The 24,149-nt window shown below is 45.9% G+C and overlaps 1 protein-coding gene and 1 pseudogene across 4 annotated transcripts in view; one reads left to right on the plus strand and one right to left on the minus strand.

Moving 5' to 3' along the window:
- Nucleotides 1-24,149, minus strand: part of EFR3B (EFR3 homolog B) — a 123,120-nt gene that overhangs the window by 70,532 nt on the left and 28,439 nt on the right. The gene's annotated exons all lie outside the window — the stretch shown is intronic.
- LOC134728673 (succinate--CoA ligase [ADP-forming] subunit beta, mitochondrial-like) lies at nucleotides 6,466-8,484 on the plus strand (annotated as a pseudogene).

Below are 24,149 nucleotides of genomic sequence, written 5' to 3' on the forward strand. Positions count from 1 at the left end.
AACAAGAGGCACGCTGGAGAGAATCCATGGGACTTGCCATTGGAAGGCCACTAGTGGAGTGGCTGCCGTGCGGTAGGGGAAGAGGAGGTGAAGCTTAAGGGACTGACGAGTGCACGAGGAAGCTTCAGCAATCAAGGCAGTGCACTTCTAGTTAAAGAACTGACAGGTGGATCAGGTGGACATCCACATGCAAAAAAAAAATGAACATAAACACAGCCCTTACACCCTGGACAGAAGCTTACTCAAAATAGATCATTCACCTGAATGTCAAACTCAAAGCTATAAAACTTCTTGAAGATAACATAGGAAAAAGCCTAGATGACCTTCGCTTTTGGCGATGACTTCTTAGATAAAAAACCAAGGGCACAATCCACAACAGAAAGAACTGATAAAATGGAATTCATGAAGATTAAAAATTCCTGCTCTTTGGCTGGGCATGGTGGCTCAAGCCTGTAATCCTGGCACTTTGGGAGGCTGATGTAGGTGGATCACTTGAGGTCAGGAGTTCGAGACCAGCCTGGCCAACATGGTGAAACCCCATCTCTACTAAAAATACAAAAACTAGCTGGGCATGGTGGCGGGTGCCTGTAGTCCCAGCTACTTGGGAGGCTGAGGCAGGAGAATCACTTGAACCCGGAGATTGCAGTGAGCCGAGATCGTGCCATTGCACTACAGCCTGGGCAACAGAGCGAGACTCCATCTCAAAAAAAAAAAAATTCCTGCTCTTCAAAAGGTGCTGTCAAAAGAATGAAAAGTCATAGACTAGGAGAAAGTATTTGTAGAAGACATAGCTAATAAAGAATATATGTGTGTGTGTATATATATATATACATATATGAAGATTATATAATCTTCAAAATATAAGGAACACTGACATGGTTTGGCTGTGTCCCTACCCAAATCTCATCTTGAATCGTAGTTCTCATAATCCCCACGTGTTATGGGAGGGACCTAGGGGGAGGTAATTTAATCATGGGGACAGTTACCCTCATGCTGTTCTTGTGACAGTGGGTGAGTTCTCACGAGATCTGACAGTTTTATGAGGGGCTTTTCCCTGCTTCACTCTGCACTTCTCCTTGCCGCCGCCATATGAAGAAGGACGTGTTTGCTTCCCCTTCCGCCGTAATTGTAAGTTTCCTGAGGCCTCCCCAGCCATGCTGAACTGTGAGTCAATTAAAGCTCTTTCCTTTATAAATTACGCAGTCTCAGGTATGTCTTCGTTCACAGCATGAGAATGGACTAATACAAACACTTAAAACTAAACAATAAGAAAATAACCCAATTAAAAATGGGGCCAGACGGGGTGGTTCATGCCTGTAATCTCAGCACTTTGGGAGGCTGAGGCGGGCAGATCACTTGAGGTCAGGAGTTTAAGACCAGCCTGGCCAACATGGCAAAACTCTGCCTCTACTAAAGATACAAAAATTAGCCAGGTGTGGTGGCGTATGCCTGTAATCCCAGCTACTTGGGAGGCTGAGGTAACAGAATCACTCGAACCCAGGAGGCAGAGGTTGCAGTGAGCCAAGATCACGTCACTGCGCTCTAGCCTGGGAGACAGAGCAAGACTCTGTCTCGAAAAATAAATAAATAGAGGCCCTGAAACCTTAATAGACATCGCACCAAAGGAGATATGCAGGTGGCAAATAAGCCTATGAAAAGATGCTCCACATCATATGTCATCTGGGAAATGTAAATTAAAACAACAATGAGATACCACTGCACACCTATTAGAATGGCCCAGATCCAGAACACTAACAGTGCATGCTGGCAGGGATGTGGAGCAGCAGGAACCCTCATTCATTGCTGGTGGGAATGCAAACTGGTACAGCCACTTTGGAAGACAGTTTGGCAGCTTCTTAAAAAATTAAATAAACTCTTAACATACGATCCAGCAATCACACCCCTTGTTATTTACCCAAAGGAAATGAAAACTATGTCTACACAAAAACCTGCACGTGGATGTTTACCGCAGCTTTATGTAGAATGGCCAAAACTTGGAAGCAACCAAGATGTCCTGCAGTGGGTGAATAAACTGTGGTACATCCAGACAACGGAATATTATCCAGCACTAAAAAGAAATGAACGATCAAGCCATGAAAAGACATGGAGGAAACTTAAATGTATATTACTAAGGGAAAGAAGCCAATCTGAAAAAGCTACATACTGTATGCTCTAAAAAATAGAGTCTTAAAAAGAAAAAGTACATGGGGTAGGAGAGTAGATGCTCTGGAGAGCAGAGCCACAGTCCCCAAACTGTGTTCCATGAAACACTAGCTGTGTGATGCTAACAAGCATTTCCCAGAAAAAGGCTCCAAGGACAAATAAATATACGAAGTCAGGCATACTAAATCCCCCTATCCCAGATTCATAGCACAAATTAACATATTCTGAAAAGTCAACAGCCACTAGCACCCTCATTTTGGTCAGGCGCGGTGGCTCACACCTGTAATCCCACCACTTTGGGAGGCTGAGGCAGGCGAATCACTTGAGGTCATGAGTTCGAGACCAGCCTGGCCAACATGGTGAAATCCCGTTTCTACTAAAAATACAAAAATTAGTCAGGTGTGGTGGTGCAGGCCTGTAGTCCCAGCTACTTGGGAGACTGAGGCAGGAGAATCACTTGAGCCAGGGACATGGAGGATGCAGTGAGCTGAGATTGTGCCACCACACTCCAGCCTGGGCAACAGAAAGAGATTCCGTCTCAATAAATAAATAAATAAAATCATTGTGATGAATATTTTTATTATGCTTTTTTCAAGACATTTATTACCTACTTTAAAAATAGGTGGGAAATAGGAAGGAATATAATACTATAAATGTAGCACATTGGGAACAGCCCTAATTTTAGAGTTTAAAGAGTACTGGTGTTTAAGTCCTGCTTCTGTCATTTGACCTTTGAGTTCCAGGCCCAATTCTGTCATCTGACCTTTGAGACTTAAGTTTCCTTATCAATACAATAACAGATTTTCCCTAAGTTACAGTTTTACGATGGAAATCCCAGATCATTTGCCAAAGAATCGAAAAAGACAGAAATTATCTTGAGCTCTGATAGTTGGGGAAGGCTTCCCAGAAGAGAGGTACAAGAAGACAGGGGGTAGGGTTCATAGCAGTGAAAAAGACAGTAGGTGCCTTATTCCTTGTGAGCCAGGCACAGCTCTAAAATACTTCACAAGCACCAACTTTTGTAATCCTTACAACAACCTGTGAAAGGAAAATAAATCTTGGGGCCCCCAAATCACTAAGCTAAAGGGAAAAGTCAAGCTGGGAACTGCTTAGGGCCAACCTGCCTCCCATTCTATTCAAAGTCCCCTCTCTGCTCACTGAGATAAATGTATATCTGACTGCCTCATTTGAAGAGGCTAATCAGAAACTCTAAAAAATGCAACCCTTTCTCTTTTATCTGCCTATGGCCTGGAAGCCCCCTCTCCACTTTGAGTCATCCCGCCTTCGCCTCAAGTTGTCCCACCTTTCTGGACTGAACCAGTGTACATCTTACATATATTGATTGATGTCTCATGTCTCCCTAAAATGTATAAAACCAAACTGTGCCTCAACCACCTTGGGCACGTGTCGTCAGGACCTCCTGAGGCTGTGTCACGGGCATGTCCTCAGCCTGGCAAAATAAACTTTCTAAATTAACTGAGACTGGCCGGTCACGGTGGCTCACGCCTGTAATCCCAACACTTTGGGAGGTCAACACAGGTGGATCATGTGAGATCAGGAGTTCGAGACCAGCCTGGCCAACATGGTGAAACCCCTTCTCTACTAAAAATACAAAAAAATTAGCAGGGCGTGGCAGCGCGCACCTGTAATCCCAGCTATTCGGGAGGCGGAGGCACAAGAATTGCTTGAATCTGGGAGGCAGAGGTTGCAGTGAGCCGAGATAGCACCACTGCACTCCAGCCTGGGTGACAGAGTGAGACTCATTCTCAAAAAAATAAATAAATAAAAATTAAAAAAAATTAATTAATTAACTGAGACCTGTCTCAGATTTTCGAGGTTCACAAACCCATGGCATAGGTACTATTTTTATCCTCATTTTATAGATGAGAAAACTGAGGCATTAAGTGGTTAAGTTACCTGCCTAGAGCCACACAGCTAATAAATGGCAGACTAGAATCTGAACCCCAAAAATCTATTCTCAGAGTCCATGTTCTGAAATACAAAACCAGGGCAGGGATAGGTTACAGTTGTCACAGAGCTAGGGAAACTGAGGCCTATGTGGAAAGAGAACCACTAGGCCAGTGCATCTCAGGCTGTAGAGTGCACGTGTCCCTCGGGGATCTGGTTAAAATGCAAGCTCTGATTAGACTCTGGGGATGCTGATGCCCCTGGTCCCAGGACCACACTTTGAGTCTGCAAACCACCAGAGCATGGTGGTTAAGAATTTGGGCTCAGAGGTCAGATGGGCTTAGGATGAAATTCTAGCTCTTCCCTTTTCTTACTGTCGCGCCCTGTGCAATACTCCACACTTCCTGGGTAGGTAATCAAAGCTGATGGCAGGAGATTCCCAGCTCTCCTCTCCGAGTTGAGAGCTGGAGACGCTTTGGTCAGGAGCGCCCAGCCTCTGGGTCCCAAAGCAGCTTAGTGGGTGCTGGGAACCCACAAGCACCCCTAGAAAGCTTCCAGCCCAACAATGGCGAATTCTAAGTAGCCACAAAACCCATCTAGGAAAGAAACAAATAATAGACATTAAAAAGAAACTAAAAACAGTTCATTGTAACGAGACACTAAGTAATGTTTTTATATATTTCTTCAATCTTACTTCTGATGGTATTTATTCTTAATGTTAGTATTCATACATACAAATTGTGGAGTTTAACTCACAACTATATGCCTATAAAAGAATCATTTAATTCTGAGCCATTTTATTTCTAAAACAGAAGCACTTTCCAACGGGTCCTCTTTCACTCTCTAGGGATCGTGTCTGGCAGATCCAACCACAGTAGCTGAAGGTAAATTTATGAAGGATCCTCTTCTGTCACTAGGAGCTGTCTTACCTGATATTTTCATACCTATTTTAAGGAAGAGAGGGAAATGTGATATGGCCAATTCCCTAGTATGTAGCTGCACTGCCACTGAAAAGGCAAATCAGTCGGAATAAACCAAATGTTCAATGACACATGATTTTGGCAGCTTCCTCCTTTAAAACCATGAGAATGGTGACACCTCCCTCGATGGCTCATTTTGCCCCAAACCCCCTGTCCAGAATGTTCTTCCCCATGTCCTCTGACCTCCCACTCTCATGTCCCTAAGGTCTCTGTCCAAATGTCACCTAGCTGGAAAGAGCTTCCCTGACCAGCATTCCACTTTAATTTTCTGTCCTGGTTAATTCCTTTTCATAGTGCTTTTTACCAATGGACACATTTCATCCGCGTCTACACTCCATCTCCCCACTCGAAGGTAAGCTCCTCAAGAGTGAGACCTTTGTCCATTTGTCCCCACTGTGTCCCAGGGCTGGAATAGGGTCCAACCCACGGGTGGTGGTGGCAGGGGGTGCTCATACAGGTTTGTGGAATAAAGGGAGGACAGTGTGATTGAGCAGAAAAGCAATCATGAATTTCAAGGTCAGTAATTTCTAAGTCAGTAAGTCAAAGTCTATGAGGCACTTAGCAAAAGATCTCTGGGTGCTTGCAAGACAGTACTCCCAGGGGAACTTCAGGGAAAAGTTCCTGTTATAGAACAGTTGGCTCCTGTTCCTGAACTTGGTGCCCAGCCCATCTTCTAGGGCTGCCAACACCTGTAGCTCCTGAGGTCAGGCTCACTGGGACCAGTCTCTCTCTAGGCAGACATACTGGGCATCAGGGAGCCTGGGTCAGAGTTCCTCCTGTCTGCCCAAGGCCTCTAGCCTGCCTTGTCCTCACTCCCCCAACCCCCTTAGCTGGCTCCTGGCTTGGCCTGTAGCCGCAATCCTGGCTGCTCATCAGAACGACCCCTGTGCTGTGAAGAGGGCCCAGAGGTGTTTAAAATGCTCCACCACAATTCCGGCACACAGCCAGGGTGAGAAGTGCCACCAGCTCCTTGCCTGTCCAACATGTGAGAGCAGATCCTGCAGCTGCTGGCAGCCTTGCGACAGAGGACGCGGGACCCCTCACCTGGGCCGCCAGCAGCATCTGCGTCCCTGTGACCCCTAGGCGTCGCAGCCCTGTTTCTCCTTTGGCCTGCTTGCTGGATCCTGTTTGCCTGACTGAGCTGTCCCCTTGATCAGAGCTGCCCTCTACTCAGGGCGATTGGTGGTTTGAAACAAACAAAGTCTCAAACACTAACTACATCATGCTTTTCAAAATCTAGGTCCCCTCCCCCAAACTCCCTACTAGTAACCCAGCATCACCTGCCAGGCCCACTGAGATACATTATTTCCTTTGAATTATTTCCTCTCCTTCATTGCCACTCCAGTCTCTCTCACACTGATTTTAAAATCTAAAAAATTCCAGGGGCCTGTGTGGCTGCAGGCGGTACCAAGGGAACGGGTCTCACTCGGAAATGGCAGCCTCCATGTTCTACAGCCAGCTGTTGGCCGCAGCCACCCTTCGGAGCCACCTTCTCTGGACAGCCCTGCGGGCCACTGCTCAGGCTCTAGGAAGTTATGGATTGTTGAATAACCATGGACTCCAAGTACAGCAGCAATAGCACAGGAATCTCTCACTACATGAATACATGAGTATGGAATTATTGCAAGAAGCTGGTGTCTCCGTTTCCAAAGGATATGTGGCAAAATCACCAGATGAAGCTTATGCAATTGCCAAAAAAGTAGGTACAGAAGAAAGAAATAACATGTGCAGGATAAACTGTAACTATGAGTACTGCTGGCAAGTTCTCTGGGACTCACAAGTAGTAAGAAGCAGGTTCAAAAGAAGTTGAGATGAAGGCGCAGGTTTTAGCGGATGGTCGAGGAAAAGGAACATTTGAAAGTGGCCTCAAAGGAGGAGTGAAGATAGTTTTCTCTCCAGAAGAAGCAAAAGCTGTTTCCTCAGAAATGATTGGGAAAAAGTTGTTTACCAAGCAAATGGGAGAAAAGGGCGGAATATGCAATCAAGCATTGGAGCGAAAATACCCTAGGGGAGAAGACTACTTTGCAATAGGGATGGAAAGGTCATTTCAAGGTCCTGTATTAATAGGAAGTTCACATGGTGGTGTCAACATTGCAGATGTTGCTGCTGAGACTCCTGATGCAATTAAAGAACCTGTTGATATTGTAGAAGGCATCAAAAAGGAACAAGCTCTCCGGCTTGAACAGAAGATGGGATTTCCACCTAATATTGTGGATTCCACAGCAGAAAACATGGTCAAGCTTTACAGCCTTTTTCTGAAATATGATGCAACCATGATAAGAAATAAATCCAATGGTGAAGATTCAGACGGAGCTGTGCTGTGATGGATGCAAAGATCAATTTTGACTCTAATTCAGCCTATCGCCAAAAGAAAATCTTTGATCTACAGGACTGAACCCAGGAAGATGAAAATGACAAAGACGCTGCTAAGGCAGATCTCAACTACATTGGCCTGAAAGGAAATACAGACTGTCTAGTAAATGGTGCTGGTTTGGCCATGGCCTCAATGGATATAATAAAACTTCAGGGGCCAGGAGTGGTGGCTCATGCCTGTAATCCCAACACTTTGGGAGGCCGAGGCGGGCAGATACCTGAGGTCAGGAGGTCAAGAACAGTCTGGCCAACACGGTGAAACCCCGTCTCTAATAAAAATACAAAAATTAGCCAGGTGTGATGGCGGACACCTGTAATCCCAGCTACTCAGGAGGCTGAGGCAGCAGAATCGCTCGAACATGGGAGGCGGAAGTTGCAGTGAGCCGAGATGGTGCCACTGCACTCCAGCCTGGACGACAAGAGCAAAACTCCATCTCAAAAAAAAAAAAAAAAAAAAAGCTTTGGGGAGGGACTCCAGCCAGCTTCCTTGATGTTGGTGGTGGTGCTACAGTCCATCAAGTAACAGAAGCATTTAAGCTTATCACTTCAGATAAAAACGTACTGGCTATTCTGATCAACATTTTTTGAAGAATCATGCACTGTGATGTTATTGCACAGGGTATAGTCACGGCAGTAAAAGATGTGGAAATTGAAATACCTGTTGTGGGGGTTACAAGGTACACGAGTTGATGATGCTAAGGCACCGAGAGCAGACAGTGGGCTTAAAATTCTTGCTTGTGACGACTTGGAGGAAACTGCTAGAACGTTCAGAAGGCTCTCTGAAATAGCGGCCTTAGCCAAGCAAGCACATGAGGATGTGAAATTTCAGTTGCCAATATGATCTGAAAACCCAGAGGATGGCTGAAGGTATTAAATGTGCTATAATCATTAAGGATACTGTGTTCTGTGTTATTGTTCTTCTTTTTGGTGTGTGGAGATTGTAATTGCCATGTAGGTATACAAACTTTTAAAAGCATTTGGTTTGCATTTAATTCTACTATTTATAGAACACTGTATAAAGAACCTATAATGCAGGTAACTAATTTCTTTTGTTGCAGCCAGTCTTATTTGCTTCTCCTACAAAATGTAACTTGCAATATGTCTGTTTATTATTGTTGGATACAAAGTTCTTCATTGATAAGAGTCCTACAAATAAAATAAATTTTAAAAAATTCCAGGGTTTACCACCAGCTCTGCACTAAGCACTAGGACAAGCACTTTACAAATATTTCATATAAGTCTCGTAACAACCCCATAAAGTAGATACTATTATTCTCATTTTACAGATAAAGAGGCAGGATCAGAGAGGTTAAGTGCCCTGCCCAAGGTCACATAGCATGTTCTTCTCTGCCATGAAACTCCCCTAAATCTTCCATCACTTTCCAAAAAATATATCTCTAACAATTTCCCAAGTTCATCTTGTGCTCTCCTTCGCCACAGCCACCTTGCTGGAAGCCTCCTGAACACCTGCAACCCAGTCCCGGGGACCTGGCCAGTCTCTTCACTTCAATTCATTCTTTATGTAGCTCTAAGGCAAATATTTAATTTAGTTTGCTTCATGGTCAAGCAGGTGGCATGACCTGTGCTGCATTAAATGTCAACCATTCAACTTAGGATTTAACAAGGGATGCCCCAGTAGAGGTGGGGACAGTTGCTTCATCTTCAAGTCCTTCCTCCACTGTAGGGGGTCCTCTCACTCATGCTCTGCCTCCTGGAACACTCTGTGTCTAGCAGCCAGAGTCCACAGTGAGAAGGGTTGGGAGGTCGGAAGCAGAGCAGATTAGGGGAGCCACGCAGCCTCGTGGCAGTGAATGAAAGGATGTTTTGGTGACAGGCACCGGCCACAAGCTGGAGATGTTGAAGGGGCAGGAGAGTCAGCGCCACAGACCTGACACCTGGCGGATCCTGACACCTGCTGAGCTCCCTGGAAGCCTTCCATGAACAACACTCTCCGACCACAGGCACAGCGTGCTCTCTGCCAGCTCGACTTCTGTGCATCCTTCACACTGTATTACCTTATATAATCTTCTCCCACTGCTTGTTCAGGCAAAGTTATTTCAGTGACTCATCTTTTCTTCTCCCAAGATAAACTGTAAATTCCTAGGTCTCATTTTCTTCTGACCTCAATACAGTATCCTGAGCCCAGCAGGGCTGGAGGGAAGCTGGCGTGATGTGTGACTTCACCTGCCTTTGATCAGCGTGAGACTCAGGGAAGTCACCTCCCCTCCTGGCCTCTCCTTTCCTTCTTATAAACATCAACTCCCTCCTCCCCATTCACCAAGAAAAATGCCTTTTTGCTCAAAATAGTTTGTATTTATTTTCTCAGCTTTGCAATCTTCTTGTAAAGACAAGGGCTGGACTTGATTATTCCTACTAAAGCAAATGGAATTCTTTTTAAACAATTTACAATAAAATCTGACCCAGGGCTAATGGCATGGACACCCCCTTCAAATGAATTGGAGGAAATGGAACAAAGTTCAGAGAGAGAGGTGCGTCTGATTCAAGTGCCTCCCACGAGGCACTTGTGTTCACTGACATTAATGAACTCCAGCAGTTCGCAGGGCACTTGCTGGGTGGCGTGGGGAAGAGAAAGAAGTTTAAAATAGACAGGTTCTGCCATCGAGGAACTTACTCTATAGTTGGGGACACAAAACCTGCACACATTTAAGGTCAAGGATATGTCACAATGAGACTAAGGAGTCCATAAAACTGAAGAAATCTCTGAGTTTAATGAATCTAGGAAGGCTTCCTGGAAGAGGTGAGATGTGAGCTGCCTCACTAGGGGTGGAGACAGCTGGTAAGTACTGGTGAATCCATGAAACAAAAAATCAACAACCCTCCAATGGGGACAATTTTAAGAAAAACAAAAAGGTTCCCTCTTTTCTTTTCCCCTTTTCCTTGCTTCTGAATTTAAAAGGAATAGATGCTCATGGGTATAAATTTATAAAACGGGGGAAAAAAGAAAATGAATATCACTTAGAATCACGTAATTCAAAGATAACTATTAGAATTTCAGTGTATTTGTTCTAGTTTTTGTGTCCATGTTTATGTATATTTTAAAATATATATGTATAAAATTGGGATCCTACAGGATAGTGTTAAAACTGAATGTCTTCTTATATTGTGAGCACTTACTTTCTTACTGAAGGCTTTTCGGCCAGGCATGGTGGCTCACGCCTGTAATCCCAACACTTTGGGAGGCCAAGGCAGGCGGATCAGGAGGTCAGGAGTTCAAGACTAGCCTGGCCAACATGGTGAAACCCCATCTCTACTAAAAATACACAAAAAATTAGCCAGGCATGGTGGCGGGCACCTATAATCCCAGCTACTTAGGAGGCTGAGGCAGGAGAATTGCTTCAACCTAGGAGGCAGAGGTTGCAATGAGCTGAGATCGTGCCACTGCACTCCAGCCTAGGCGACAACAGCAAGACTCCATCTCAAAAAAAAAAGTTTTAAAACTTCATTTTAATGGCTACTTATTACTTCATCTTTTGACTGGATCCTGATTTATTTAATCATTCTCTGTTGTTTCCAGTTTTTCATTATTCTGAGTGACGCAGCAATTTGCCTTTGGTAATTAAAGCCAGGAATCATTCAGGGAGAGCCTGGTTTTGTTTTATTGGTGCTAAGGAAATCAAACAGCACCATGTGGCTGCAGGACTGGTGTGCAGCAGAGGGGTATATCTGCAGGGGCCGGGACATGTATCTCATCTGGGAAAGATTCAGGATTGAAGAGATCAAGAGGAAATGCTGATGAAAATGAATTTGGGGAAGGAGGCAGGATTTGAGTTTCCAAACAGATCTTACCGGGAGTAGAATTAAACAGCAGCTGAACTCTCCCTGGGGAGATAGTGTGGGTGAGACTTGCCTGAAGTAACACACAAATCAGTAGCTGTCAGTGGCCTGACCTTTTGGAGCTCCAGAGCTTCCGAGACGCTCACCCGTTTCCGGCCAATCTTGGTTAATCTGATTGCCACCTTAATTGAGGATGGGGATTTAAAAGGAGAGAAACGTGTCTGATTGATTTAATGTCAGGGCTTCAATTCTTCATGAACTACAGGCTTCTTTGGGCTTCGATATGCTCTTCAAGCAAAGAATAGATGAAAATAAACAGAATGTTTTTCCATTCTCTGTCTCTCGGGACCACTAACAGCAGGAAAATTTTATCCCAACCATTTTGGGGAAATAGAAAGCCTGGTTTCAAACCCAGCTTCAGCTTTGGCAAAGCTGTACAATCTTGTGTGCCTTGGTCTACTTATCCGCAAAATGGAAGGAAGGGAATCTACTTAATAGGGTTGTGGTGAAGACTAGATAAGTTAACAGAGTGAAGTTCTTACAACTATTCCTAGCACACAGTAAGAACTCAGTAATTGTTAGCTTTCATCATCATCAGTATTACTATGATAATTATTATTAAAATCTTTTTCCCAACTTAGGAGAAAAAAGGCAGGGTAGAATAAAATGGAATGTTGGAGCAACGATAGCCCTTAATGTCCTTTATCTTTATTTTATTCTTGGATGTGAAGTACCAATCGCTATTAAGACATCTAAATCCAAGGCCAAGCATGGTGGCTCACACCTGTAATCTCAACACTTTGGGAGGTCGAGGTGGGAGGATCACTTGAGCCCAGGAGTTTGAGACCAGCCACGGCAACAAAGTGAGACCTCATCTCTAAAAATAAAAATAAAATCAGCCAGGCATGGTGGCGCATGCCTGTAGTCCCAGCTACTTGGGAGGCTGAGGTGGGAGGATCGCTTGAGACTGGGAGGTCAAGGCTACAGTGAGCAGTGATCATACCTTGCACTGCATACCACCATACTCCAGCCTGAGTGACAGAGTGAGACCCTACCCGAGGACAAGGCTCCATGAGGAAACACAAGTGAAAGGGCATCATCATGACTGTCAACAACAGCTAAAGTGTTTTGAGCTTGTCTGTTCCAGGCATTATGCATTCTTTCATTTAATCTTTACAAAAACCCTATGAGGTTGATACAGTTATCCTTGTTTTACAGATGGCACTAAACCTAGGCTCTTATCTAATATGTTGACTTGTAAAAATAAAGAACTGAGGTCTCTGCCTGCAAATACCTTATACTGTTGGTAGGTAAAAAATAGAATTGAAAATATATTCACCAGGAACATGGAACATATAATCAGGATCATAAGAATTAACTGTTAAACACACACAGAGCAAGGTTGCTGAGGAAACTAGAGATGGGATGGGAAGGGGTCAGAGGAGACTAATTTTGAACATTATTTAAATGAGAAGGATTCCATTGTTTAGTGAGAAAGAGGGTTTTCCATGTCAGAAAGGGTGAAAAGAAAATAGACATTTCCTGAGTGCCTATTATTTTAACTGCCTAACTTGAGCACTTTGTTAAAAAAATAAAATCCCATGAGGTTAGTATTGTTAATCTTCAGAAGAGAAAACCAGGGCTCACAGAGGTTAGTTAATTTGCCTACGATCACACAGGAAGTGAGGAACAGAGTCAGGAACAGAGCCAGGGAGGCCCTCTGACTTCAGAGCTGCAGGAGATTTGAACTGAGAATAAATATGCCAGGTGGGGATATGAAGAAAATGTGCTCAAGTAGGAAAGGACAATTTCCAGGATGGATTATTCTTGAAAAGTCAGGTGTAACTGACGAAATCTGAACAGACTCTGTGGATGGCACCCCCCAAGTTCCTGGTGTGGACACTGAACTATAGTTACGCAGGATGTTCACACTAGGGGAGGCTGGGTGAAGGGTACAAAGGACCTCTCTGCGCATTTCTTTGCAACTGCCCATGAATCCATATTTCAAAATAAAAAGTTTTTTAAAAAGTTGGCAGATAGGCCAGGCATGGTGGCTTATGCCTATAATCCCAGCACTTTAGGAGGTGGAGACAGGAGGATCACTTGAGGTCAGGAGTTCAAGACCAGTCTGGCGAACATGGTAAAACCCCATCTCTACTAAAAATACAAAAATTAGCCTAATGTGGTGCATGCACCTGTAGTCCCAGCTACTCAGGAGGCTGAGGCAGGAGAATCACTTGAACCTGGGAGACGGAGGTTGCAGTGAGCCGAGATCACGCCACGGTACTCCAGCCTGGGTGACACAGCAAAACTCTTGTCTCAAAAAAAAAAAAAAAAAAAAAAAAAAAGTTGGCAGATAGTGAAGGGAAAGATGCTTCTTTCTTTTCTTTTTTTCTTTTTTTTTGAGATGGAGTCTCGCTCTGTCACTCAGACTGGAGTGCAGTGGCGCAAACTTGGCTCACTGCAACCTCTGCCTCCCGGGTTCAAGCGATTCTCCTGCCTCAGCCTCCTGAGTAGCTGGGATTACAGGCACACACCACCACGCCTGGCTAATTTTTGTATTTTAGTAGAGATGGGATTTTGCCATATTGGCCAGGGTGGTCTTGAACTCCTGACCTCAAGTGATCCATCCGCCTTGGCCTCCCAAAGTGCTGAGATTACAGGCGTGAGCCACTGTGCTCAGCCAAAGATGCTTCCTTTGAGTAGAGGTGGTAACTGGCGGAGGATTCTGGTTCAGGAGTCTGATGGGCCATGGAGGCACAAGAGCATCCCAGCATCATGCCAGAGCCTCTCCCTCCACCCCTTAGGGCGACCAACCAGCCCCACACCAGGTTGGTCACAACTGGAGGGAGAATAAGATTTGCTGACTCATATATTGAGTATCCATTATGAGTCCCCCCCACTGTGCCAAGAGCTACCTGGCTATATGAGACATTGCCAAGACACAGGGCTGGTTTGGAGGCTCTTACAGTCTAGTTGGAAAGAAAAGGCACAATCAATAAAATATAAGCGGCTTGGGTATACTGATGTTTCTCATGGAAAGTTTTATGTGTTGCAAAAGCTCAAAGGAGGGTGTGTGCTCCTCAGGCTGGTTGGTCAAGGAGGGCATCACAGGGGAGGAAGAATTGAGGCAGAGCCTGGAAGGAGGTGGGCCTACCAGGAGAACAGGAGAAAAAGGGGGTCCTGGCAAGAGAAACTGTTGAGCAAAGGGGCACACATGCATGTGGTTTCAGAACCTAAGCTTGCCTGGGAGCTCCTTGCAGGCACCTGGCACCCAGATCTCAGTGTACAGCAGGCATTCCGGAGAATCATTACATAGTGGGCTGGGCGCAGTGGCTCATGCCAACACTTTGGGAGACCGAGGCAGGTGGATTACTTGAGCTCAGGAGTTCAAGACCAGCCTGGGAAACATGGCGAAACTCCATCTCTACAAAAAATACAAAAATTAGCCAGGCATGGTGGCACACACCTGTAGTCCCAGCTATTTGGGAGGGTGAGGTGGGAGGATCACTTGAGCCTGGGAGGTGGAGGTTGCAGTGAGCTGAGATCGCACCACTGTACTCCAGACTGGGTAATAGAGCAAGACTCTGTCTAAAAAAAAAAAAAAAAAAAAAAAAAAAAGTATTAAATAGCTTAAATAATATACACAGTTTTGTATTTTATAGCATAGAGAGAGCATGCCTTGGAATACAGCAAAACTGGGACCATGAGCTATGTGACCTCAGGCAGGTGTGCCACGCCCTCTGTGGGTTTCTTTGTCTGTGGGAGGTGAGCAAAACACCGAGTGTGGCTGGGACAATACTCCATAACTGGCAGCTCCCTGGTCCTCTTCATTCTATTTCTTAAGTGTTTATCTGGGTGTTGAATTGTCATCATAACTATCGTTGTGAATGTATGCTTCAAATTCCAGTAAGAAGATCCACAATAATGCATCAAATCTTTTCCATATTGTTTGACATATATCTTGTTTACACTTTCATGCTATTTAAAACAATGCTGAAAAGAGTGTGTAGACATTACAGCTTTTTCCATTTTCTAGATTATTTCATTAGGCTGGATTTCCAGAAATAGAGTCAAAAGGTATGCATATTTTTAAGACTCAAGAATTTCAATGGTCTCTTCAGGAGCAGAAAAGGCCTGAGAGTAGCTGGAGGGGAGATTCAAAGCAGCAGTCCTGTGGGCCCCAAGGCTGCAAGAAGCTCTGACTGCCCAGGGAGGAACTCCGTGGCATTCTGCAGCCGTTTGAGGGCTTTCTGAAGAGGAGGTACTGGAGGATAAGAATGGTTTATTAGGAAGGGTAGCCATGGGTCTGGCTATGGTTGAATTTGAGTTTAGAGAGCTAAGAAGAAGGGAGACCATCTAGAGAAGAAGCAGAAGTCAAGGCATAAGAAAATAAGGATGCCGGGTGCAGTGGCTCACGCCTGTAATCCTAGCACTTTGGGAGGCTGAGGTGGGAGGATTGCTTGGGCCCAGGAGTTCAAGACCAGCGCAGGCAACATAGTGAAATTCTGTCTCCACCAAAAAATGCAAAAATTAGCCCAGTGTGGTAGCATGTACCTGTAATTCCAGCTATTCAGGAGGCTGAGGTTGGAGGATCACTTGAACCTGGGAGGCAGAGGTTGCAGTGAGCCGAGATCACACCACTGCACTCCAGCCTGGGTGACAGAGCAAAATCTTGTCTCAAAAAGATAAAGATAAGAAAAGAAAATAAGGGCTGGAGCCAGGGTGGTGGGGAAAGAGAACAGAAAGGAAGGGCCAGATGGCCCAAGCACTGAGTAACAGCCACCCACGTCCACAACTGCCAGCACGCAGAGGGAGAAGCTGAGAGCCTGGAACTGGTGACGAAAGCGGGGACCCCACTCCCGGAGCTTCATAGCCACACTGGCAATGCAAACTGGATTAGAAACTCATCCCACCACTAAGGAAGGCTGGCACCAATAAAACCACACCACCAGGGTGATGTGCGAGATTTGAGACCAGCCGTAAGAAACAAGAGGAACTGGGGCCAGAGTCTGAAGACTGCCCAGTAAAACAGATACATTGCAAAGCTGATGAAAACTCAGGGGAGAAAGCCACAGGCAGGAGCCTTCCAGAACCAGCATCTACTTCTCTCACACCTGCTAATCACAGGCACAGGACACACTTCACCAGGATGTTTGTAAACAAAGGAACTCTGAGTGGAGCTTAGCCAGCTGGCTGAAAGGTATCGATTAAGTGCAAACCTCCATGACACAATTTGGAAGACAACAAAATAATTTCGGCGACAAACAAGACATAATTTGGACAACCACATGGAAAAATTCCTAGGCTAGACCATTTAATGAGAAAGGTATATACTCAACTGCATCCAAAGTAGGACCAAAACTATGAAAGTTACGATTACATTAGGACAGGGGATGTGCAGAAAAGAAAAGAACTTGGCTGGCTGGGTGCAGTGGCTCACACCTGTAATCCCAGCACTTTGGGAGGCCAAGGCAGGTGGATCGCGAGGTCAGGAGTTCAAGACCGGCCTGGCCAACATAGTGAAACCTCATCTCTACTAAAAATATAAAAAATAGCCAGGTGTGGTGGCATGAACCTGTAATCCCAGCTACTCAGGAGGCCGAGGCAGGAGAATCGCTTGAACCCAGGAGGCAGACATTGCAGTGAGCCGAGATCGCACCACTGCACTCCAGCCTGGGCAACAGAGCGAGACTCTGTCTCAGAAAAAAAAAAAAAAAAAAAAGGCCAGGCACGGTGGCTCATGCCTGTAATCCCAGCACTTTGGGAGGCCAAGGCAGGCGGATCACGAGGTCAGGAGATCAAGACCATCCTGGCTAACACAGTGAAACCCCATCTCTACTAAAAATACAAAAAATTAGCTGGGCATGGTGACGGGCGCCTGTAGTCCCAGCTACTTGGGAGGCTGAGGCAGGAGAATGGCATGAACCCGGGAGGCGGAGCTTGCAGTGAGCCCAGATCGCACCAGTGCACTCCAGTCTGGGCGACAGAGCGAGACTCCGTCTCAAAAAAGAAAAGAAAAGAAAAGAGCTTGAGCCTGGCCTGTGGTGTATTAAGCAACAGTGAATTTTCTCCTTTGTTTTCATTTCCATTAACGTGCGGATCTCTGCATTAATCCGAATGGATATCTTCACCCTCCCAATGTTGTGTGCCTTCACAGTTTGTCAGATGAGCAGCTTAGTAGAGTCTGTCCCTCTGAGCCTCTGTGCCCTCCATCTCTTCCCACTGCCACCCCGCCTCTCTCCCTTCCTCAGCTCTTCATTGACAGTGGCCCATTCCTGCCAAATATCTCCCACTCCTGGCTGCTGGAGGGATGTTTCAAATGGAAAGGATGTCACCTGCTGTTCACTGCTTTCCTCCTTCATTTTCTTATCAGCCATCACTAGCTCCTCCAGATTTGAATTTTAAAATCATCAGAAGCCAGTAGGATGCGGTGGCTCACGCCTGTAATCCTAGCAGTTTGGGAGGCTGAGGCAGGTGGATCACTTGAGACCAGGAGTTCGAGACCAGGCTGGCCAACATGGTGAAACCCCCATCTCTACTAAAAATGTAAATATTAGCCGGGCGTGGTGGCATGCGCCTGTAATCCCAGCTACTCAGGAGATTGAGGTGGGAGAATTGCTTGAACCCAGGAGGCGGAGGTTGCAGTGAGCCAAGATTGCACCACTGCAGTCCAGCCTGGGAGACAGAGCAAGACTCTGTCTCAAAGTAAATAAATAAATAAAATCATTAGAAGCCCCCGGTAATCACAGGGAAAATATTGTGTAATGAGGTAGGAGGTGGGACTCGACTCTGGGGGTAGGGCTTGAACACTGGACCAAATTGAGGACTAGCTAAAACAAGGCAGAAGCAGCTTTTCATAAGCCACACCCACCAGTGTGCCATGTCAGTTTACCATTGCCATGGCAATAGCCAGGAGTCACTGTCCTTTCGACAGCAAGGACCTGATGAATAATCAATGACCTGATGAATCAAAAGTTACAACCCTGGCTGGGTGTGGGGGCTCAGGCCTGTAATCCCAGCACTTTGGGAGGCCGAGGCAGGCAGATCACGAGGTCAGGAGATTGAGACCATCCTGGCTAACATGGTGAAACCCCGTCTCTACTGAAAATACAAAAAAATTAGCCAGGCGTGGTGGCGCATGCCTGTAGTCCCAGCTACTTGGGAGGCTGAGGCAGGAGAATGGCCTGAACCTGGGAGGCAGAGGTTGCAGTGAGCCGAGATCGTGCCATTGCACTCTAGCCTGGGCAACAGAGCAAGACTCCGTCTCAAAAACAAAAAGTTACTACCCCTTCCCTAGAGATTTCTGCACATACTGCCCCTTAATCTGCATATAATTAAAAGTGGTATAAACACGACTGCAAAACTGCCCTGAGCTGCTACTCTCAGACAGATTGTCTGCATGGTAGCCCTGCCCTGCAGGAGCAGTCATGGAGCTGGAACACCACTGGAGCTGTAATGCTGCCACTTCAATAAAGCTGTTTTCTTCTACTCTATCACTAGCTTGCCCTTGAATTCTTTCCTGGGCAAAGCCAAGAACCGTCACAGACTAAGCCTCACTTTGGGGGTCGCCTAGCCTACATTAGTATGGAATCTTTAATAATCTTTATTTTAGCATGGTTTGAAATCAGGAAGAGGGGAAAAAAGCATCAGACAAGATACATCGTGGCCACCAGAGACAAGCGATGGCTTCTCATCTCGCTTTAATTGACCCTGGCTTTGCTGCTGTGCCCAAGGCCTGGCCTCCTTTGCTTACTTAGAAAGTGACTCCAGTACAGGCCAGGCGCAATGGCTCATGCCTGTAATCCCAACACTTTGGGAGGCCGAGGTGGGCGGATCACCTGAGGTCAGGAGTTCAAGACCAGCCTGGCCAACATGGTGAAACCCCATCTCTACTAAAAATACAAAAATTAGCTGGGTGTGGTGGTGAGGCTGAGGCAGGAGAATCACTTGAATCCAGGAGGCGGAGGTTGCAGTGAGCCAAGATCGCGCCACTGCATTCCAGCCTGGGTGACAGAGTGAGACTCTGTCTCAGAAAAAAAAAAAAAAAAAGATGCCGGACGCGGTGGCTCACGCCTGTAATCCCAGCACTTTGGGAGGCCAAGGTGGGCGGACCACAAGGTCAGGAGATAGAGACCATCCTGGCTAACACGGTGAAACCCCATCACTACTAAAAACACAAAAAATTAGCTGGGCGTGGTGACAGGCACCTGTAGTTCCAGCTACTCTGGAGGCTAAGGCAGAAGAATGGCATGAACCCGGGAGGTGGAGCTTGCAGTGAGCCGAGATCGCGCCACTGTACTCCAGCCTGGGGGACAGAGCGAGACTCTGTCTCAAAAAAAAAAAAAAACAACATAAAAAAAACAAAAGTGACTCCAGCACAGATCATATGGTGAATCTTTGTTTTATTCACTGCTCAACACCTAATATTCAAATGCTAGCAAACACACAGGCCCTTAAACCCAGTTATCTTATGCTTGTGCCCCAGGATGAGCGTAATGAACGAGGCTTGAGAAATCTAACTTAGAAAATGAGGCGTGGAGACTTCCCGATCTTCCTCAAGCCTGCATTGACTCAGCTTGCAGATGCCTGCTGTCTATGTCTGTCAGCTTCAAATTGTTATTAATGTCTCAGTATTTTTAGGGCTCATCACAGTCTGTTTGATAAAATTTAAGTTTCAGCTCCTCAGTGTGGGGAGTGGAAACAGAGATCAGAGTAGGACACGACTGTCGGCTTCCTCAAAAAAACTAAATAAATAATGGCTCCCCAGCAGCATCTCAGACTTATGGCTCATACACACGTCAGCCCTGACCCTACACACACAGTCCAGGAGAACCAGGGGTGAGAGCACCACAGGAGAAGCATGGATGCTTTTCCTCCCCTTGGCTCAGAAAGCCCACGTCTGGGTATCTGCACCTGCTCGTATGCACAGGGAAGCAGGTAAGAGATGGATCTGGTGCCTTTGTTTGGAAACAGCCTACAATGCTCATCCATAGGGGACTGGAAAGGCCAGGTGCGGTGGCTCACACCTGTAATCCCAGCACTTTGGGGGCCAAGGTGGGTGGATCACTTAAGCCCAGGAGTTTGAGACCAGCCTGAGCAATATGGCGAGATCCCCATGTCTATTTTTTTTTCCAAAAGAAAAAAAAGTTTTAACATTAAAAAAGAAAATAGAGGGCTGGCTAAATAAGGCAGGGAACAGCCATGCAATGCACACTAGGCAGCAGCTGAATTGAATGAAGCAGAGCTCTGAGCACCGCCCCAGACAGCTCTCAAACATACTGTTAATTCAAAAGGAGGCTGTGGCCGGGCACGCTGGCTCATGCCTGTAATCCCAGCACTTTGGGAGGCTGAGGCAGGCAGATCACGAGGTCAGCAGATCGAGACAACCCTGGTTAACACGGTGAACCCCGTCTCTACTAAAAATAAAAAAATTAGCCAGGCAGGGTGGCAGGCGCCTGTAGTCCCAGCTACTTGGGAGGCTCAGGCAGGAGAATTGCTTGAACCCAGGAGGCGGAGGTTGCAGTGAGCCGAGATCATGCCACTGCACTCCAGCCTGGGCAACAGAGTGAGACTCTATCTCAAAAACAAAAAACAAAAAAAAAACAAAAACTAAAAAGGAGGCTGTAGAACACCTATGATATGATTCCGTTTGTGTGCACCCTCACAGGCCAAACCAATGGGGTGTGTATGTAAATATGTGCGTGAAATATGCTGTCATGAACAAAGAAAGATCTGTAAAGATACACAGCACAGTGTTAACGCTGGTCACCGAGTAGAGCTGGGTGGGGGTGCCTAGGGATGGAGAGGGTGAGGAGTGACTTAAACTGCACTACCCAATATGGTAGCCACTAGTCACTTGTGGCTACTTAAATTAAATAAAATTTAAAAATTCAGTTCCTCCAGCAAACTAGCCACATTTTATGTGTTCACTAGCCACATGTGGCTAATGGCTACCACACTGGACAGTGGAGACACAGAGCACTGACATCATTGCAGAAGTATTACTCATGTAATTGAAAATAAATGTAATTTTTATTGTTTCTCCCATTTTCTCTTCAGGATAAAACTCCTCACAAAATCTGATGAGCAAAAGTTGTCTTTAAAGATTTGGAATCTTGGAGTTAAAGCACACACGCACACACATATACACACAGGAACTGTTTTCTAAACTTGTTCGGCTCTGTTCTTGCTGGAATTTTGAACCAAAGGAGCTGATTGAAGATCTAGAAGTCATGTTGTTTATTCACACACACACACAGCATGCAACACAAAATGCATCAAGTGCATTAGACATAGTAGAAGGTGAAAAGAAATAGAATGCACAAGTCCCTGTCCCCCTAGAGTAACAGCATGTGGCCATAATGAAAGGAAGCACAAGTGTCACTGAGGTCAGAGAGCCAGCGTGCTGGGACTTCCTTCAGAGGGTGAAGACATTGTTTTGGTTTAGATGCCTCCCCATGGAGATGAAGTATCAGTAACATGTGGACAAAGACAAGAAAGGAAGGCATTCCAGGCAGGGGGAATAGCATCAGCAAAAGCGTGGGGGTGCCAAGCACAAGGGAATGTTCTGAGAGACATCAGCTGGCCAGACTGTCTGGAGTAGCACTGGTAAAGCTGGAGGTGTCAGGGAGGGGACCGAAGGTGAAAGGCCCTCAAATGCTAGGCCAAGAGGGGAGAGCTGTCATTATGACTAAATAACAGCCACTATCACCTTCTATTGTGCTCTTAGAATGCATAAGGAATCTACTTCCAGTGGATAAACGGATGGAGCAAGCCCTGACCCTCCCAGGAGGCCACTAAGAATGTCCCTATCCTGGAAGAAGAGCAAGACAAGGCCCTGAACTATAAGTGTCCAGCTGGAAGTGTGACAAACTTGGGGGCGTCACACTGGGCTAGTGTGTGACGTGGGGAGGTGGGGGGATATCTGGTCTCCAGCCCGCAGTGAAGTGCTAAGGAGTTATGAAAGGAAGTCAGAAGGAAAGCAGAGGCTTCTGACTGGCATCCACCTGCCCCATAGCCAAGTGGTGACATGTGGGATCAGAGTAGAGGACCAGAGATGAGGTGGGTGGAACACAGGCTACATCTGCTGCTCTCCCTCCCTTCATGCAGGAGGGGTTTCCAAGGAGACATTCAGAGGCAGGAGACAGCAGAGAGCGTCAGGAAGAGCCTCCCAGCACCTGCCCATTCACACTGGGTGAGTGTGTGACACGGGTGGGCTGGGAACAGCCCAGAGCAGAGGCCATCATCACAAAAGGAGACAAGGACCCCAGGGGCACTGAGTCCTGGCAGCTTAGGGGAGGTGAACTTCAAGAAGAAAAATGGCTGAGAGAGGAAGAAGCAGTGAGAACTGAGAAGCAGGTGAAGGCACAGGGCCCGGCCCTCAGGCCTGCACTGGTGACCTTCCCAAGAGGTTGTCAGTGGGGAGGTGACACTGGAATTTCAAACAGCGTGAAGTGAATAATGACTATGAAAGGGGGAAAGGTGCAATCTCAGCTTCAATGACCGCTGGCTCAAGAGCATTGTAAAATATTATATAATCAGCTGAGCATGGTGACTGACACCTGTAATCTCAGCACTTTGGGAGGCCAAGGTGGGAGGATCGCTTGAGCACAGGAGTTTGAGATCATCCTGGGCAACACAGTGAGAACTCATCTGAACCAAAAAAAAAAAAAAAAATAGCTGGGTGTGGTGATGTGCACCTGTAGTCCCAGCTGCTCGGGAGGCTGAAGCGGGAGGATCACTTGAGCCAGGGAGTTCGAGGCTGCAGTGAGCTATGACTGTGCCACTGAATTCCTACTGGGGTGACAGAGCGAGACCTTGTCTCAAAATAAATAAATATTATAGGAATCATTTATTTAACAACAATAACAACAGAAGCTGTTGTTGCTTTGTCTCTGAATAGATGGGGGCAGATGTGCTGCCTTGGTTTGCCCCGCCCCCCCGCCAGGTGGGAACAATTGAGGGATGCAGGCTGCTTCTAACACCAGCAGTGCAGATCCTTGGGAACCAGTGACCCTGGGCTAGGGGTGAACTGCCAAGGCGGTCCTGACACCTGGCTTCAGTGTGTCCTTAGAATCCAAAATGTGTTTTGTAGCTTTGATGATAAAATTACTGTTAATTTATTGTTGGTATTTTATAACTTGATTGGTATTCACTTTAAAAATATTATTTATCAGTGTAAGTAATGTATTGGTTACATTTTTGGAAGGAAGTGCTTTGTAAGCCTTTTAAGCTCCAGGAATCCCAATAAATGGAAGCAAAGGGAAAAAAGTTAATGCTTCTGTATACAGCTTTCTTTAATGTGATCTGAGCTCCTCGTAGGAATTCATTCATCTGAATACCTACTACTTGGCACGTCGAGGCATTCGATTTTTTTAAGTACATGTGGACTCTGGGGGTAAGAAGCATTCCAATAAATAACTCATACTCTCAAAGAGCTTGCATCATAGCGAGTAGAATCTATCACATGAAAACAATAGTGTTAGAAATCAGGATTTGGGCTTTACAACACATTTATGCTTTCCCCTTTCCCAAAATATGCCCAGTTTCCTATTGTGGTCAGCAGGCAGCCTATAAAAAGCAGGGTTACTCACCTTCAGCTTTCTAAATGAACACACAGTATCAAATATAGAAACAGAGGAAGCTTTATTTTTATGAAGCCAAACTGATTGAGATCAAGAGTAAGTGCTTTAAATATACAGACGAACTCACAGATTTAAGATGCAGATTCTGAAAAGCTAAAGATCCAAGATCAATCATTCGAACGCCCAAATATATCATCAGAGAGACTGTTGCAGCATGCACGCAGTGCCAGAACACAAGACAGGCGCCATGCCCAGAGCCTCCAAAACGTAGAGCCAGGGCCAGGGTGGTCACGGTGCCAAAGAGAAATTTCAGAAGCAACACTTTTGAAATGCAAAACAGAAT

The sequence above is a fragment of the Pan paniscus genome, chromosome 12 (assembly GCF_029289425.2).
Source record: "Pan paniscus chromosome 12, NHGRI_mPanPan1-v2.0_pri, whole genome shotgun sequence".
NCBI classification, from domain to species: domain Eukaryota; kingdom Metazoa; phylum Chordata; class Mammalia; order Primates; family Hominidae; genus Pan; species Pan paniscus.